At 34.7% G+C, this 20,049-nt stretch overlaps 1 protein-coding gene across 1 annotated transcript in view; it reads left to right on the top strand.

Annotated features, from left to right (window-relative positions):
• The window catches only part of MACROD2 (mono-ADP ribosylhydrolase 2), a 2,162,759-nt gene that overhangs the window by 388,306 nt on the left and 1,754,404 nt on the right, over positions 1 to 20,049 (top strand). The gene's annotated exons all lie outside the window — the stretch shown is intronic.

Genomic DNA, 20,049 nt, shown 5'->3' with positions numbered 1-20,049 from the left:
AAATGGCAAGCTGGCTTTCATGTGAATGAATGGATTGTCTCCTGTTTTGCTTTCAATTCAGTGAAAATCGTTTCCTTGTAGATATCGTGGAAACCAACTACTCAGCAAAGACATTAATTGCTAACTTGTTTGGCAGCACTTAGGAACATTGGTTCAACACACTGACGGAGGGTTCTGTTTGGTCATTATGCCAGGAGAATGGCAAATCAATATTTAACTAACTTTTAAAGAAGCCACACTATTGTAACACTGATTTTGTGTAAAACTGCTTATTTACACACATAGGAAGTGTCTTAAAATGCAAGAAAATGGTTTGTTTTAAATGTAGGAAAATTCTGAAATAAAAAAATTAGGTTTTGATTTAGAGAATCTGAAATACCATTCTATTTTGAAATATGACTCTATTTAGAAATACCATTCTATTTGACTTTCAGAATCAAAATACTATTCTATCTCTGTGAAAGTTGAGGTATGCCTTGCTTTTAGATCTTCTGTTCTTGCTTCTTATGTTAGTAAAATGTTTTACTAACCAATACTTACTATCTTAATATTTATCAGAAACTTGTGGAATTTTGGGTATTACATTTTGTTTACTCCTGTTTCTTAATGTAACATATCTCTTGTCCCCTTTCTATGCCTTTTTATTTAAATTTGGTGAGTTTACATATTTAGACTCTTGCTAGCTTTCTGGCCACAACTATACATACTTTGCTACTGTAGAAATGTATCAGGATTTATCCCTCCTGGACACATATTAAAATTACCTGAGCATAATGCTGTGGCCCGCCAAAGATCAGGTGAAGTGGTGTAGTGGAAGGAATGCCACTTCCTGGTTTGATAGAGCCAGACTTCCCTAACTTGATGGTGGGCACATTAAATTAACTTCTGTGTCTGTTAATAATGAGAGACAAATAAAAATACTTAACTTGAAGGATTTTATGAAGACTTTAAAAAATATTGGTTCGTATAACTTTTTACTTAGTACCGGTATGTAGAAGACATTCAATAAAGGATAATAAAAACACTAATAATAAATATAGCCCTTCCAATTAGCTTGCTGTGGGACTTTGATGAAGTCCTGTAGCCTTTTCAGGCCTATTTCTTTATATATAGAATGTAGATACAATATTGGCCAATCTCAGAGAATACTTCTGAGTGTCAAATTGCTCTGCAAGTGTCATTGCTCTGCACTTTTCAAACCCCTTTCACAGACATTTGTACAATGTAGTAATGTAAGACACAGCCTTTATTCCCTTTGCTAAGGCTGCTACTACCAGGCTCAAAGAAACCACCAAAATTTGAAACTATTTTTTCTTTTAATTTTATTTATTTGTTTGTTTGTTTATTTTAGAGAGGGGGGAAGGGATGGAGGAACAGTGGGGGAGGAACATCAATGTGCTGTAGCCTCTCATGTGTCCCCTACTGGGGACCTGGCCTGCAACCCAGGAATGTGCCCTGACTGGAAATCAAACCAGCGACCCTTTGCTTCATAGGCCTGTGCTCAATCCACTGAGCTATACCAGCCAGGGTGAAACCATTTTTGTGGGGCATTCAATGCTTCATTTATCATTTTTCTTCAGACATTATCCTGGAATGTTCTAATGAGTTGCAGACCACACCAAAGCTCCTCTGTCACCGAATAGTTGGAATGATGATGTCCATGAAGAATATTTTCACCACCTTGCCCTGTCACTGTTTAGAATCAATCTCACTGCTATTGCTCACATAGAGCTAATACAGACTTGGAGGTTTTCCTTGGCTTTTCCAACTCTGTAAATCCCTATTGGCTCTGAAAGGATAAATTCTTTAGAAAGGATAAATTGCCTTGAGGCCAGTCCTTCCCTCCTTTCTGAGCTCATTGTATTATTTTCACCTGAGGATCTTAGATGCTCAAGGAGAGAGTCAATGCCAGCCATGCTGCATTTAGCTAGAGTTGTCCACATCTTATCATTTTACTTTACTCAGTTTACATTTTTTTTGCTTTTAGCATGTTCTTTTATGTTTATAGATTTTTTGCAATGAATATAGCTTTATTGTTTTATCAACTCACTTTTTCATTAATCTGTGTCACATATAAAGTGCTATCTATATCAAATATTGTACAGCTTACCTTCATGTCTATAAACCAACAGTTTTGTGATTGACCCAAGGTCACAGCTCTAAGTAATTGAATTTTCCATTTTCCTGTACTATTGAATATCACTCCATGATATGTATTCACGAAGTTCAGGCTGTATGACAGCTGTTCATGCAGTGAAATAATTTTGTGCACATTTCATATTTTACATAATGTATGTAGTAGTGGTTCTCAGATTTAACATGCATCAGAATTATGTGGAGGTTTGTTGAAACACAGATTTCTGGGCACCATGTCCAGAGCTTCCTATCCTGTAGCTCTCCCATGGGGCCTGAAAATTTGCATTTCCAAGTTTCCAGGCCTTGCTGCTGCTGCTGCTGCTGAAGCAAATACAACTTAGGAACCCACTGACCTGGTGAGTGGTAGTCGCACTGCACAGATCCCCTCCAGAAGTAGGGTGCTCATTCCTACCTGCAAGGAGTACCAGCTGTGATGGCTCAAAGGCCCTCTCTGTCAATTGCACTCAGCTAATGGGAGCTGCCTTATTTAAGGCTGCACTCCCTGCTGTACTTGCAGCTCGCATAAAATGATAGGTCAACACAGGGATTATAAAGGTATTTTTACCCCAGTTCAGGTAGCAGAAGGGCTGTCCCAGCTCCAGAGCTCCTGTGCAATTGCTGAGTCCTTCACTGCAGTTACAACACAGCCCAATTTTTCTCTCTGCCTAACCTTCCATTACTCTCAAGAGCATTCTCTAATTAACCTTTATCTCAAAGTCTGCATCCAGAGGTTCTAGCCTGTAGTAGTAATAATAAAATAATGTTGTATTTGTTGAGCACATATCTGACAGTAATTAAATATCCCAACTCATTCTTGTGCAGGAGCAGGCAGAGGTTTGTTGTGGTTTATTTAGTGATTTGTGAGGGCCTAGCTATCTAATTCACGACCAGAATCATCTCAAAGGGTAGTAACTAAGCTCCTGATTCTGTGATTTGGAGCTTTTATTAATTCTCCCTTATCTACTTTATCTGCTTTGTCTCAACATGTCATTTCTTCCCCCTTTTAAGCAAATTTTTTCAGTGTCTTTATTTCTGCATTCTAGTTACAAAGGTTTTCTCACGATTGCCATTGTGCAATGCCATATTTGCTCCATTTCATCTACAACAAATGTTTTTCAAGGAGCTCTTGAAATTCCATGTCTTTCATGAAGCAGGCTGTCGTGCTTCAGTGGGTTAGAAGTAGAACGACCCTCTCCTACTCCACCCTGTCTAAAATCCCAGATGTGCCTCTTTCCAAGCATTTTTACTAATAATCATGACAGGCACTGAGACCTTATATGTGCCATTCATTCACTTAAGCAGGTTGAAAACATTAGCTCTTTTAATCCTTATAGCACCTTGTGAAGAAGGTACTGTTATTTTAGAAAAGTAGAAACCAAAGGATAGAGGTTAAATTACTTATTGGGGCCATGTAACCAAGGAGCAGTGGAGCCCCAATTAAAATCCAAGAAGACTGGCTTCATAATCGGTGGTCTTGTACAGCATGCTATAAATGTTTACATCTTATGTGTTGTCAGCAGGTGTTTGTGTTGCTAAACTGAGATCATTTTTAACAACTTAATTGAGATATAATTCACATACCATACAACTCACTCTTTGAACTGCATTATCAATGGGCATTCATATATTACATTATTAATTTTTTAAATTATAAAATATAACATAAAATAAGTAATTTAATAATTTCCAGTTTTATTTAGATATAAGTACATATGACATTGTATAAATTTAAGGTGCATAACATAATTGTTACCAAGCAGACGGAGGCCCGTCCACGTGGTACCTTGGTGAATGACACTATTAAGGCTGGAAGGAACAGGTCTTTTTTTTACAACATTCGAAACTTGAGGGAGCCTAGAAAAACTCATGCTCTGAGCCCAGTTATCCCACAAGAGCCAGCACTTCCTGTGCTCCCCACTAGGTTACTATCCACAAACATCCCCAAAAGTTTCCCATGTTCTTTTCTGGTCTTAATTGGCTACACAAACAGTTCTCCAGTCCCTCTGGAAGATACCAAAGTTGCCATCCTCACATTGCAGTTTTTTCCTTCAGGACCTGGGGTATGTGGTCATCCGACTCTAGGTAGTAGTCCAGAAAAGCATGTGCCATGTTACTCTGGATCCTGGTGAAAACCCAGGAAAGGCACACCAAAGGTGGGTAGGATTGAGGGTGGGAAATGGAGATGGCTGGAGTGGGAGGGTAGTGGTGGTTTAGAAGGGTGCAGCCAGGGGGGCTCCAAAAGAAGGATTGGTAGTGGGGTCCAGAACTCAGGGTGTCCAGGAAATATTTAAAATGTGGGATGTCCTCACCCCCACAAGTCTGAACTGGGCGGGGAATGGGGTACATGGAGCAGGGTCATTGAGTTGTTTTGCATAGCAACAGTTTCACAGATAATCTCTCAAATGGTCATTTAACATATCTATAACCTCTAACTGGTTTCATAGATATGTTAAATAGCTGTGGCCATGCTTTGAGCCAAGAAGAAGGGAGTGGCTTCCACTCAAGATATAACTGGGAGGCAACTCCCTATACCCCTATACAGTGCCTGCATGAGAGCTTGGAAATGATTGGCTCCACACCATGGGGCCGCGCCTGCCCAGACTCACCATGGCAGCCCAGTAAAGCTGGGAGGGTATGGGAGTCCTGGCAGGTGTAGCTGATCGTGGCAGGAGTTGGAAATGGGGCTGCAGAGGAAGATTGGTGCAGGGATTTAAATGCAGACTCGGCAGCCATTGGAGGGAGAACCATGTGCTTTTGGCCGGAATGGGGACTCCTGCAGCCCTGTGAGAGAGAATCACCATGTAGCTTTAGCAAAGAGAACCACGTGGTTTTGGCTGGAGTGGGGGGAACCCCTTGCTGGCAGCCATGAGAAGAATCATCATGCTGCTTTAGCAAAGAACCACCACGTGGCTTTCTATTTCTTTTCCTGAGATACTTTGGACTGTATACTTTATACATTGTTGTATAAAGCTAGGGTCTCCAGTACTTTTAGGTTGTATTTATGCAGTGTCTATCACAGTATCTTAAAAAGGTTTCTTGCAAACTAGTTCATCTTCTGATTTACAGCTCTAGTGCAAGTCTGTACTCTCCAATCTCCAATTTCATAATCCAAAAACAAAATGTATACTGACCAGGACTTTTTTAGAAGCAAAGACTGACCTAGACTAACATGAGGCTATTTAGTCTTTTTAAAAAACCTTACTTAATATTACCATTCACATCTTTTATAACAGAAATATTAATATGTTTGATTAGAGGGTACCATTTGGTATCTCATAAGGCATTTTTGTTAACTGTGGTACATAAACCATATTTTCCTTGTAAAATTGAGAAGATTCTGAATCCTGAAACATACTTGTTCTTAAAGGTTTTAAATAAGTGCTGACTTGGATTTTGATTTTAAAGATGTTTAAAGAAAAAAAAACTCCAATGAAAGTATGCCAAGTTCTCTGTTGGAGTACTTAAAATACAAGTATTTAATATGATTTTTTCAATTTTCACTAAAGAATAGTTATTAGCAGAAAAACCTGGGTATACTGGGCAGAATTTTCCCATAACATTCTTTATCACTTAAACTAAAACAATGCACACTCTAAGAAGGAAGATACCATAGTAGTAGTAGGAAGAGCAGTATTGTAGGTATGTTTCCTGTATAAATGTGTTGCATGAGGAACTGGTGTGCTTCTCCCTTCATTTAAGAACAGATTCTCTGTCTCTGTTGTGTTTATCCTAAAACCTAGTGCTAAGAGTTTCCACCACAAAAAAAGAAAAACACCTATTTTCAATCCTCCTAATCCCATTCCATGATGACACTTGCTGCCTAGATTGGCATCAAATTCGACTGTTTCATTCACACTCATGTAAAAAGAGACAGAAAGACAGAGAAATACTTCTTACAACCATACAGATCCATGAACTAAATAAGTTTTTGAAGCTCTGGCCTTGTGAAAATGATCATTAGTTTTTGTTTATTTGTTTTCATTTTTGTTTTTAAATCAGAATTTGGGGATAAAATGGATAGTGCTTTGTTTGTTTTTGCACCACATATACTATAATGGGATTGACCCTGAAAAGGTTAACATGACTTCTTGTGTAGGGGTGGGATGAGCAACAAATTTGTCAAATACTTTGTTTTTCAGGAGGCAGCTTGAGGGTTTTCTAAACTTCATTCTTGAAAACTTTGAGAATTTTTGCCATAACTGAATATCTTACCTTATTATTTATTTAGTATTGTTTTTTTCCTTACCTTTAAAAATAATTTGAAAAGGAAACTTTGTAAAGCTGTCAAAAAGAAAAACCAGTATGTTTCAAATAAGTGCATAACTGCTAAAATAAAAAACAAACCTATGTTTGGTCCCTAAAATAATATATTAAAGAAAAAACTGGAAACAAGCACATCATACTCTTGGGGACACTGCCTTAAGTTGAAACATGAATTTTATGCACCCTTTGAGAGGATGAATGTATAGGAAAAATGGGATGGAAGGATCCACAAAAGTTTTACTAAACTTGGGATTAAGATTGTATTAGTGCTTTCTTAACATAAAGACGAAGTTAAGTACCAATGAAGGGACACCACAGAAGTCTATGCACATATTTTCTATACTTCCTCATATTTACAAAGGGAGGCAAAAAAACCCTAGAATCTATTTATAAAAAATTGTGGCTCAGCATCACTAGCCATCAGAGAGATACAAATTAAAACCACAATGAGATACAATTTTACATGGGTCAGAGTGGCCATCATAAACAAATCAACAAATAACGAGTGCTGGTGAGGTTGTGGAGAAAAGGGAATCCTCGTACATTGTTAGTGGGAATGCAGACTGGTGCAGCCACTGTGGAAAACAGTATGGAATTTCCTCAGAAAACTAAAACTAAAACTGCCTTTTGACCCAGCAATTCCATTGCTGGGATTATATCCTAAGGATCACGAAACACCAATTTAAAAGAACCTATGCATCCTAATGTTCATAGCAGCACAATTTACAATAGTCAAGTGCTGGAAGCAACCTAAGTGCCCATCAGTAAATAACAGATCAAAAAACTATGGTACATTTACACAATGGAATGCAATGCAGCAGAAAGAGAGAAAAAGCTCCTACCCTTCAAGTCAGCATGGATGGAACTGGAGAGTATTATGCTAAGTGAAATGAGCCAGACAGTGAAAGACAAATTACTGTATAATCTCATCTATGAGTGGAACCTAATCAACAAAACAAACAAACAAGCAACATATAACCAGAGACATTGAAATTAACAACAAATCGACAGTATCCAGAGAGGAAGGGAGATGGGGTTGAGGGGTGAAAGAAAGAGAAGTATCATCAAGGAACATGTATAAAGGACCCTTAGACAAAGCCAAAGGGGGGAAGGATTGAGGGTGGGAGTGGGTGGGGTGGGGAAAAGTGGTGGTGGGAAAATGGAGACAACTGTTAAAAAAAGATTAGTTAAAAAAAGAGTCTTTGAAAAAAGTTTCCCTGAGGCTGAACACAACACCACCAGGTGCTATACTGATGCAGATGGATTCCTAGAACACTTACCTAGTGAGGGAAGCCTGCATTACAACTAGCCCACCCTCCAGAAGATAACTTTGGTGGTCTTCCCCGTGCAGATGTTTTTTGCCTCAGACTATATAGTCTTTTAGACCAGGCACTTGTCTTACCACTTTTTGTAACCCCATGACCAGCATAATGCCAAGTAAGTAGCAAACTATCCATTACAAGCAAACAAGACTGTGCCTTTTGTTCCTTTGTGCACATTGAATTTATGAACAAAATCATAATTCATGGTTTGGAAATGTTTGGATTTTGACTTCTATCTTTGTTATTAACTTGTTCTAGGCACTTAAGATCAACTTTAATAGACTGGCCATTTGTAAAATGAGAGGAAGTATGCTAGCCATTTATCTCAAAGAGTTGGAAAGTCTTTATATTTATAAAGCTCTAGAATGACGTCAGATTGGTTATGAAAGTCAGTTTTCTTGATTTATTGTTATACTACAGTTAAATAAAATGGTTCATCAAATATAACTTGTAATTTGGAAATTATTACTGGTTAGAGAAATCGTAGTTACTTTGTCCTTTATAAACACTTAAACATTGTCATACATTGGCTATAAAAAGGAATTCCTCAATTAAGGTGACTATGTAAAAAAGATAAAAGGGAAGCTATTAGAAATAAAAACCAACTTTTCATTAAGTTAACTTTTATCCATTAAAGTAGTATTCCAAAATTATGGCCTCTACTTACTTCCTGATTTCTTGTGTATTCAATAGAGAAATTTAATGAGATAATTCCTTAAATATTTTATCATTTAACATATTGCTATTCTTCATAACTATGGATACAAATATCTTATAATTTTCATATTTTGTTCATATTAACTATTTGTTTCTTAAACTTTTATCATTTAAACACTTTATTTACTCATTCGCTTATGTTCTTGCACTAGGAGAAGTCTTAAAATGCCAAAATACTTCGGTAATTAAAGCATCCATTGTATTTCTGACATTATTTAACACTGATAAGTATAGTCTAATTGATACTAGTAGGATTCAGATTCATAAAAATCTGATATTTTAGGTCAGGGACATTTTAATAGAGAAGAAATCCACTGTAAAATTTTTTTTGGTTGTTAGGCAACAAAAAGAACTGACATCATTTGAAATTTTTTTAGGGCTATCTTTTACTTGACTTAAAATTGAAACAAAATAAAATTGAGTTTGAGACAATTGTGGAAAATCAGGCTTTTGACATTTTATGATTATATCAACCATAATTGGCACTAAGAAAGAAAGTGAACTAAAGTTGTATTATCCAAATATAAACACAAATGTTTTGTTTCCATCTGAAAGAAGAAAGGTTTGTGCTGTCCCCTGATGTGGATATTTATTGGAGAGAAGTCTATTACCAGTCAACACTCCACTGCACTTGATTTTTATACATGGAGCTAAGTAGGAAACTTCATGAGTGATGTGACCATCTGTCAAGTGTAAATGAAGTCAGAGCAAGTGGATGGAGACTACATGAAGCGAGGGAAATGCTGTGGAGCACATCTGAAGGATTTTCAACTCAAGAAATTACTGCCCATTGTATAATGTTTATTTCACATACTTGTAATTCTTGTGCAACCGGGTTCATTGCAGCTCTTGTCACAATTGAGGTAATTTTTGCTAAGTGAATTTAAATAGTATCTCATGAATTTCACTTCTTTAAGAATTCTCTTTTGAAATCCCTTAGAGTTCTTTTTTAGCCCAAAGCCTGTTTTCACAGTAATTATAAATGGGGAGTGCAGGTAAGAGGAAGGAACAAAAACAAAATGGTGCTTTATGTAATCCCACCCCTCTGCTTTGTTCAAAGGTGTCTAAAAGAAATCAGGGATTGTTAAAACTCATACTGAGGGATTTATAGGAAGCATCATATTGGTGACAAGTCACAATGAAAACTTTTCCTTGTAAATGATTTCAGCTAACAGTATGACATCTCATCTTAGTAATCAGTAGTGAAAAAGTTCTTTTGGAGAAAGTAAAGTGAATTCTAAATTTTTTAAAAATGGAAGTGTAGTAATCATTTAAATAAAGCTCTAGCAGTAAAAGAATACATTCATCATTTTAGTTATACATATTATATACATTTTTATGGAAATGTGGATAACTATACCTTTATCAAATTACAGTTTTATTTCATTGCTGTTTATATTAACTTCCATTAACTCTGTTGTGATCCATAGTTAATAAAGGTCACACAAATTACTTTCATCATTTCACAATTTTAACATATGTATCAACATAGGGCTATCCTGTTCCTTTAATGGATCGGTTTAATCCTTAGTAATGTAACCCCTTAAAGTCTTCATGTCAGCGATAGCATTTTTACTTGAAAGAAGTAAACATAGAAGAACTTTAAAGTTTTTAGTATCTGTTTCCTTTACTGATTTTAATGGGCTTCCAAAACAATTAAGGGCAGTGGGTGGCCTCTTACTGGTAGGAGCCATTTTTTATTGCAAGTGTTTCTTGTTTTATGTTAGTCTCCTATCTGGCACACATTTGCTCTCTTTTAAAATTATATTTGATAAACTAGCTTACTGAAATGCTAAGTAATAAAATGTTCTTTTTTAGTAGTCAATTTGAATAACTTGGCCTTTATGCGTTTCAAATGACTTAAAAACACAGGTACATACGTTCATACTCAGATATACAATGCATATACTGAATGACTTGTAAAGGTGTGCGGATCTTGCATTAATGATTGTATTACCTGCATATTATTAATATGAAAGGGCACATGTTATTTACTTATACATTCATGCATATTTATTATAGACCTGCTAGTACATAGCTAATAAAGTTTATTTTTGTTAGGCAAGTAATATGTTCCAGGCCCTTTTCTAAATGCATTGAATTCCCTATCTAATTTACTCTTTACCATAACCTTAACATATATATTTTTTAAAATCTCATTTACTAAATCAGGACATGAAGACCACACAATGACTAACTCAAGGACATATTTCTACAAAGTGGTGGCTTAATGATTGATACTTTCATCTGTCTGATTTTATCAGAGTCATGATGTACAGTAGACAATAAAGTCTATCTTGTAGAATTAATAGTTTCCCAAAATACTACTGTGGTGTTGATAGCTTAATCTCTATTGAATTCTGCCATATTCTTCTCCCCAGATTCTTCCTGCATTTGTTTGGTGGCCCTTCTCAGTCTCCTTTATTTAAAGAAAAGAGGCCAAGGCCAGCGATAGATATGGCATGAAGGTACAGCTCTGGATGAGATCACCAAGAAAGTCCAAAGCAAAAAGAAGAATGAAAATAGAAACCAAGAAAACATATTATCACATTTATGCTTTGGAGAAATTAACCTGATGGCAGATAAATTCTGATGAGGAAGAATGTAGCAAATAATTGCCACCAGGAGTCTTTTGCCAGTAGTGACTTGAGAAGTCATGACAATTCTCCCAGTGAATTCTAACTTGGTCTTTTGTTTATGATGGCTTCATCATTTATCATACTTTCCCTGAAACTATTTTTATCTTTTGGAGTTGTTAAGTCTTCAAGTTTGTATCAAGTATGACTTCAGTGAAGAAATACTGTTCTGTGTGTTTTGTAAAGGAGCATGAGACAGAGTCAAAGGCTTGCAAAGTCACTCAGCTAAAGAGAAGTGGCAAGGACCAGATATTTTTAAGTAGGTGTCTATGAGTCTAGGACTCTTTCTATCAAACTTACAATTGCTCTTTAATGAGGTTAAGTTTTGTTTCATTTTTATTTTTAATAGAAGATATTACTGAGTATTGATTAATTAATAAATCAACTTCTAGATCCCCTTAAGGTTATTCACTAGGATATTGTAGCAAAGTGAATTTTTCTGATAACAATTGCTCTCTCTCTTTTAATGCCTTCTAATCTCTTCTAATTTTAACTATATTTAGTGGGAGCCTTAAGAAAGGATATGTCTCACTTATCTGTTGAATATACAGCAATGACAAATGGTTAACAATTTCTTGATGACTTTAGGATAACGTAAAAATCATCTGCTAACACTGACTGATAACTTTACAAGAGCTGTTTTCTTATCCAATAGATATATATAACCTGTTAGGCTGCCTAAGTGAGCTCTTAACATCTGCTTTTCAAATTGGTCTGCCTCTATCCTTGATGCAAAACTACCTCTATCCTTAGTGCAAAAGTGATCTTTTTGCCATTCTTTAGCAGCTCCTGACTCCCTTTTGATTTGCTGTTCTTAATCAGCATAACATTAGTAAACCAGAATCAAAGCTCCAAGAAATATAGCTTTACCAACAGTAAGACCTATGAATGAGGGAGGCCCTGTGTAACTCCTTCATGATTGCAGACTAGTAATATGGCTTTAGTAATATAAGCACTGTGCAGGGGCTGTCTGTATTTGAGCTTTTTGTGGGGGAAGAGGGATGGTGCCAGGGTTCTAGATATTTGAAGTCACCAGAAAAGTAGCCTGTATTTAAATGAATTGACGATGAACCTTTTTTGTTTGGGTTATTGCCCTGGATTTTTTTGTTTTGTTCTATCACTGGGAAAGGCCAGTTAACTTATGACAGATAGGGGCAACTCTGTGCTATCGTGCTATCAATACAACAATCTGCTTTAAGAGCATTTTGGGTTTTTGGTAGGTTGTCAATGGCATTTGGATTAGATTGGCAGCTTCCCTGAGGATGAAAGAAGGAGGTTAGAAATGTGCTGAGAGTACCTCTGTTTAGGCCACTGGGCCTGTGTTTTCTGTGCTTTAATGTGTTTAGGAGCAGTAGACAAAACAGCAGTCTCATTGGGAGAAGTAACTGGTGCTATCCTCTTCTCAGGAAAATGTGAATTAGTTTTATCACTTTTTTTCTTCCCTTCTTTTAACTGACATGCAAGTCGCAGAACGTATATTTAGTCACTTTGAAGTATACAATTCAGTCATATTTGGTGGAATTTTAATGTTGTCCTACTACCACCTCTAATTTCAAAACCTTTCAACACCCCCAGAAAACATACCATACCTATTTAATTATTCATTCCCCAGCTTCTTCTCTTCTCATCCCCTGGCAACCCGTAATCTTATTCTATCTATGGATTGATCTCTTCTGGATATTTATATAAATGATTATTCATTATGGCATCTTTTGTCTTCTGTCACTTATTGAAATTTTTGAGGTTTATTCAAGTTGTAGGATATATAAGCAGTTCATTCCTCTTTATGACTGAAGAATATCCATGTGTGTATGTGTATATGTGTATGCCTGTGTATCACAATTTGCGTATTCATTCATTTGGTGATGTTATAGTTGGGTTGTTTCTGCTTGTTTGCCATTATGAATAAGGCTGCCAGAAGCATTTGAATATGAGGTGGATGTATATTTCATTTCTCTTAAGTACATACATAGGGTGGAATTTCTGAGTCATAATGGTCATTATGTTTTTTAACTTCTGATACCAGGCTTTGTTACCAGAGTAAAACTGGCTTCATAGAATGTGTTAGCTCCCATTCTATTTTTTTGAAAGAGTTTCAGAGAATTGGTGTTAATTCTTTGAATGTTGGTAGAATTTACCATGAAAAACCAGCTAGTCTTAGATTTTCTTTCTTGGGAGTTTTAGATTACTGATTCAATCTCTTTACATTTGATTCTCTTTAGTCAAAGTAGTTATGTTCCTTAAGGTTACTGCAAACACTGAATTAGAGAACACTGAACTGTGCTCCTAGGGGCGATACAAGGTTAGGTTTATGCGAGCTTCTGGATACATTTTTGTTAACCACATAGCCTTGTTTTATGTGTGCTTTTCTCTGAGGACACCTTGTTTAATATTGATTTCTTATAAATAATGATTAAATGCAGTATTCTTTTTTAATAGTAAAACATTAGTCAACAGAGTTTAACATTTTTTCTGACTCTGGGTATCATTATTATAAATTTATTTGCTGTTAGCCTTAGAACAATGCTTTTCACTTTGGTTTCGGTTTTTGGCTGTCATCTCATTCATTTATGAAGTTAGCTGTGTTTCCATTTTTCCATAGCTTCATTATGTACTACAGATGTTACTTTAGTACTTTCTGGAGTAGGCTCACATATAGGTTGCCAAATTTCCTTTTCCTTTTTCTGAATGTACCATATTATTGCTTCATTAACATTGAACTCACAGCCAACATTCTAACTCATGCCCAAATTAAGCTTATCTAACACCCCGATTTTCTCCAAAAAGCATATCATAGCCTTTTTGCTTTTAAGAACACGAGCTATTACTTTAGTACTAGGCTTGGGCCATTTTAGACAGTGAAATCACCACCAAAAAGCACAAAAATGCAAAAAAGATATGTCTGTCATTAAATAAATGGTGTAAAGGATATTGAGCATGAGAACTTGAACAAGAAGGCAGAGCTTTACCTATTTTGACCTCAGCTGGGAATGTGCACATTGGACAACTTGACTTTTTTGCTGCTTGATGAATGCGAATGACTATGAAAGCACTGATCATCGATCCTGGGGTTACAAATAAATTTTAGTGAGTAGGTGAGTTTGCAAATGTGGAATCCATGAATGAAGAGGCTTGACTGTATTTAATTTTTCTCTTTTGTCTCCTCTTTTTGTTTTCTTCTCTTTATTAGACTTTTATGATGCATATGCTTTTTATATGCTTGATAGTGTCCCTTAGGTACCGTGGTTCTCTTCATTTTTCTTTATTCTGTTTTTTCTGCTCCTCAGATTGGGTAATTTCAGTTGCTCTGTTCTCAAGGTCACTGATTATTACTTCTACTGCATGGTACCACTGTTGAACTCCTAGAAAGTTTTTTATTTCAGTTATTGTACTTGGCAGTTCTGTAATTTCTATTTGATTCCTTTTTATAATTTCTGTCCACTTATTGATGTTCCCTACCTGTTCATACAGCATTCTCCTGATTTCCTTTTGTAACTTGTTCATGATTTCCTTTAGCTTCTTGAACTTCAGTCAGTCGAAGCCTTTGTATAAAGTTTCAGTGACCGACCTTACTCAGGAATGGTTTCTGTTTTTTCCCCCTCTGTAAATGGACCATACTTTCCCGTTGCTTTACATGCTTTGTAGTTTTTTTGATATTACAGTGTGGGAATTGTAGAAATTAGATTCTTCCCTCTCCCCAGGAATTGTTTCTGTTATTTGATGAAGTCTTCAGTTGTCCATGTATTTAGAATTTTTCTATTTTTTCAAACCTATATTTCTCATCATGCATGGTCACTCAAGTATATATTCTGTGGTCAGCTAGTGATCTTACAGAGATAATTCCTTTAAAGCTTGGATCCAAGAAAAAAAGGAGAAAGAAACTGTTCTGTCTCTCTAAATTCCTTTGACAGATGCTGCCTAGGAAAGTGCTTTAGCCCAATAAGGGCTAGCCTGTGTGCCAGTTCCTCAGTGAAATGCCAGACAGATCAAAATACACAACCTCAATTTTTCTTGGGCAATGTCCTTATTGCCTGGCACCAGAAAGCTGCACCAAGAACAGCATCTGCTGTCCTCGTGGCCTTCTGCCATGGGCCTGGGGACTGGAGGATGGTAGTTTCTGTATGAAACGGCAGCATTTGCTAATATTTCCCAAGAAATTTACCCCCTTTTCATTCAGTACTCTCTTGGATGCTGCAAGTGTTTCACTAGACCTAAAAGTTCTGAAATAGTTTTTCTGACAGTTCTTGACACCTCAATAGTTGTTTGTATAGAGGGACTAAGTTCTGAAGCCTCGTATTCTTCCATCACCTGTGATGTTATTTGGTTCAATTTTTAATTTGACCATTTTTTTCCTGTGTATAAATCTTATGTGTGGTTTTACATAACTTGTAATTGCATTTTAAGTAGTTAAAAGTCAATAGTAAAAGTGAATTAAAATGAAAACATGCATATAAAATGAAACATTTGTTATGATAATTTTTCTTTTCATGGAACTAACAACTATTCTTCATAAATGGTATGAATTAAATCTGGAGTTTTCTCAGTTATGAGAGAATTTCAGGTTTTAGAGTTAAAACTTGGTAGACTTGGTAGGTTGAATTTTAAAAAAATAGGAAAGAATTTTTAGGGACACAGAAATATTATATGATTTTTGAGAAAAGGTCATAGTTCATGACATTCTTGTGTATGAATCACTGATAATAATGATGATGGTACAGTCATATTAGTTTTTCTAAATTAACTCTACTCCACATTAAAATAAGTGAATAAATATTTAAAAAATACTAAATAATATTGGGTGTTCCAAAAAGTCTGTTTAGTTTTTTCCATGAAATAAAAGACCTTTTTTTCATTTTCGCCAATAACTTTATTGATTTGAATATTTTAAGTATGTCAGTTACCTCCCAACTGGTATAAAGTTGATTGTTCTCAGCTAATGTCTTCATTTGATTGCTGTCAACTTCAACTGGTTTATCTGACCATGAAGCATTGCCCAGTGAGAAATCTCTAGCAAGTAACTTTGCAAACCACATTTGTTACGTTAGATCAGTTACATCACCTTATCCATACTTGTACAAATCTTTTTTGCATTTCAGTTGCATTTTTTTACCTTTCTTCCAATAATAAAGCATAATGTGCCAAAAGTGTTGTGTATTTTCTTCCATCTTCAATATTAAAATGGCTACACAAAAATTCACCAAATTTTATAAGTTTTTTCTTTTAAAATTTATGCTGATATGACAGCTGTCACAATACAATCTAACAAAATTGTTTTGTATAAGTATCTTGCGGTAACTGATTGCACCACTGAAGCTCCAGTCTAACAAAATTGTTTTGAATGAAATTAAAGAAAATTAAGTTCTATGACCACCTTATCAGAAAAAAACACAAATGAACTTTTTGGCCAACCTTAATAAATTACAGTCTATATTCTATAAAATATAGAATGAACTATTTAAACTAATCTTAAATTTATTCTATATTTTTATATAAAACATTATAAACATAAATTAAGCAAATGACTAATCCTCATTAAAATATCCATCTTTAGTAACTATAAGAAACTTGATTGATTGCATACTAGGTGTTCAAAATTTCGTGATGAGGAAGACAGTTGAGAAAAGACTTGTTCTTATCTGTAAAGGCTGTTTTTTTACAAAATGACAATGGACCTAAATAAGTAAAATCCAACAAGGAAATTCTTTCTTTGTGTAATCTAATGTGACAAACATAGAGCTTTTTAGGAAACTTTATTTTGGCAATAAAGTCATGAAAACTTTTGGTTGGGAAGTCAGTTGTAAAAAAAGAAAAGATGAAAATATCTGTACTAAAATCTATTTGATATCTGTGGTTTTCAAATCTAAACCTTCTTTTCAAGTATAAATCAATATTCTGCCCTAGAAATAGGATTTTTTCTGTTTTCCTCAGTAAATATATAGTTCATTAATTTTTTAATATTATCATTCTCCTTCCATGGGGAACATCTTTTTTATTTCATCAATACCACACAAAACCAGATTGGACTTTTAATGAAGTCCCAAATGTAAACTTAGATACATTCAGTTAGATAATTGGACTTGACAGTGAATTATTATATATTTCAAATTTGTACAAATACAAATAATGTTTTCTTCTTTCCTTCCCTCTGCCTTCTCTTCCTTTCTCTCTTCTGCCTTTCTTCCTTCTTTGCTTCCTTCTCTTTTTTTTAAGGCAGGACACAATGTGGCTTACATGTTTAGATTTGTGCAGTCACTGTTTTCTGGAACTTTCTGATTTCAAAAGGTTTTTTTATAAAGCACTGAACTAATTGCTAAGTGGTAATGGAAGTCTTTTGAAAGGACTGACCTTTCAAAACACAGTGATGTGCTTACAGTAACATAAATAGAAAAGTATGTAAACTGAAGCCACAAAAATGTTTTTCTTTCAGTAGATAAAATGTTAAAAGATCCAAATGAGAACCATTTTCTTCAAAATCACCATGTTGGGAAGCTGCGCATTTATTCTCAAGTCTGTTCAGATATTCTGTTTGGGAACTGAAGTAGCCAATCATCATCTTGAATATACATTTAAAAATCTTTTCAATTACAGTTGGCATTCCATATTATATTAATTGCTGGTGTGTAACACAGTGATTATTAGACATTTATATAGCTTAGAAAGTAATATTCTGAAGGACTGCCTGCAATCTGAGCACAGCTACTGTGGAACAAAATATATATTCATATAATGTCATCAGTTGGTTTACTGGAAACTGCACAGGTTTTAAACCACAAGCCCTGAATCTCATTATCTCTATTACATTCAGCAGGTTGTCAGATTCTCTCAACCTCAATATTCCTCCTTTGTAAACAGGAATTAAAAAAATTTCATATAGTATGTTAAGAGATTATTCAACTCACTTACATAGATCAGAAACTGATTACTTTGGTAGAATTTATAAGCCACTAAATGTAATTTAGTATGCTGAAGTTGGATATTGCTTGGTAATTCACAATTAATACCTGATATAAAATATAGAAATTAATGTCAGAATAATTATTTAGGGAATTTTGTGAATCTATTATTTTAAAATAATTTTTAGATGTAATAAATTTCTAGTCATCAAAAATATTTTATGATTTTGCCTTTAATTAAATAGTATACCAAGAGACATTTTCATTTTGTCATGATGTTATAATAGCTTGATCATTGTATATAAAATCAATTTATTGGAACCATTTTGAATTCCTTTCTTGAAAAAATAGCATAAAATTATTTCTGTGAGATGCAGTCTTGGTATTTTATAAAGTTTGGTGGTAGCGGTGGTGATAATGGTAATGATAGTGATCATAAAGATTCTGCAGCCATCATAACAACAACATATCTGTGATTGGAACACATTAATATTTTTAAAAGTATAGTCCCTTGTTTTTGCTAAATTTTGTTTCATGTGCTTTATACATTTTCAAAAATAGTTACATTGAGTTGTTATTAGCAAATTAAAATGTAAACTTGGAAAGCTTATATATTGGTAAGTGCAAAATAATAACATTTTTCTAATTTTGCTTATTTGTTGTTTTTCGCTCAATTAAGAGTTAAGCCACTTGTTGGTTTATGAGTAAAATTTAACTTTAAAAATTATGTTGGCTTTTACAGAAAGGAAATACTTTATAGGATTGCAAACAGTGAACTGATGTAAAATGTTGGCCTAATATCCAAAGAAAGCTCCTGAAATTGGCTATCTTGTACCTGTACTTTAATAATGGTTCATATAGGAGTATAGGGCATACTCATTGCTAAAATGGGTATACATTAATGTCAGACAAAGGATGGGTAAACCTAAGTATGTAATTAAAATTAAATCAGTTTTTAAATGTTTAAGGTTTAGTAAAATTCCGTTACTGTATTTAAAAAATGATTAGAAAATAAATATCTTTTTAATGTTAACAGTAAATGGATTTTTGCTACCTATGTATATAAATTTTTGCTACCTATGTATAAACCTTGATGGTGTTTCTATTATTTATTTATACAGATAATATCACTACTAGGTACCCTTGATTGTGTCTTAAAGGACAGCCTGCATTGGAAGATTCATTCTTAGATTTTTTAACAGCCATTCATCATATATTACAGAAAACTCTGAGTGCAACACGTTATGAATATTTTAAGCCATTTAGAATGAACTCAATTTGGGAAATATTGAGTTTACCTGAACTCATTTTATCCAGAAAGACACACTGATTTATTTGCCTTGGAAGAAGCATGGTGAAATTAGATAAGTTTTCTGCCAAGAATCAGAATTACAGAGGGCTCATTCTAGCTTCATTGAAATACTTGATGGTTTTAGACCAATGCTTTATCTTGTGGTAGGCGCTAGCTACATGTGGCTTTTGGGTACTGAAATATGGTTAATATTAGTGTACTATAAGTGTAAATTGCATACAAGATTTCAAATAGTAAGAAAAACATCAAATGTCTTATTAATAATACATTGTATTGGTTATTTGTTGAAGTGATACTTTGTATACATTGGATGAAATTAAATATGAAATTTGTTTCATCTGTTTCTTTTTACTTTTCTCAATGTGACCAGTTGAAAATTTAAAATTCCATATGTGGCTCAACTGTGTGGTTTGCATTATATACATTACTTTTGGATAGCACTGCCCTAGTCGGTCTTTAATTGCAACTTCTCACTGGAACAGTGAAAGGATTAGACTAAAGTGATCTTTGAGACCTTTCCTAGCTTCAAAATTCCATTTTCTCTTATAGTTTACTTAGGTTGCTACCTCCCTTTCTAAAATATTTATATTTCATACAGCTATGTTTTACCTTGAAAGACATAGAAATGTACAGTGTCAGCACAGGGCTTTGTCAAGCGTTGGGAAGGTTTGAGATCTAGTGGATCCGTCACTCCCATTTGGTGTTTATTTCTAACACAGATAAGATAATTTCTGCTTAATGGATTTCAGATATTCTTTCAGATGCTTAAT

The sequence above is a fragment of the Artibeus jamaicensis genome, unplaced genomic scaffold (assembly GCF_021234435.1).
Source record: "Artibeus jamaicensis isolate MK-2021 breed Jamaican fruit bat unplaced genomic scaffold, CSHL_Jam_final contig_685, whole genome shotgun sequence".
Classification (NCBI taxonomy): domain Eukaryota; kingdom Metazoa; phylum Chordata; class Mammalia; order Chiroptera; family Phyllostomidae; genus Artibeus; species Artibeus jamaicensis.
This window is presented reverse-complemented; position numbering and strand designations above follow the sequence as displayed.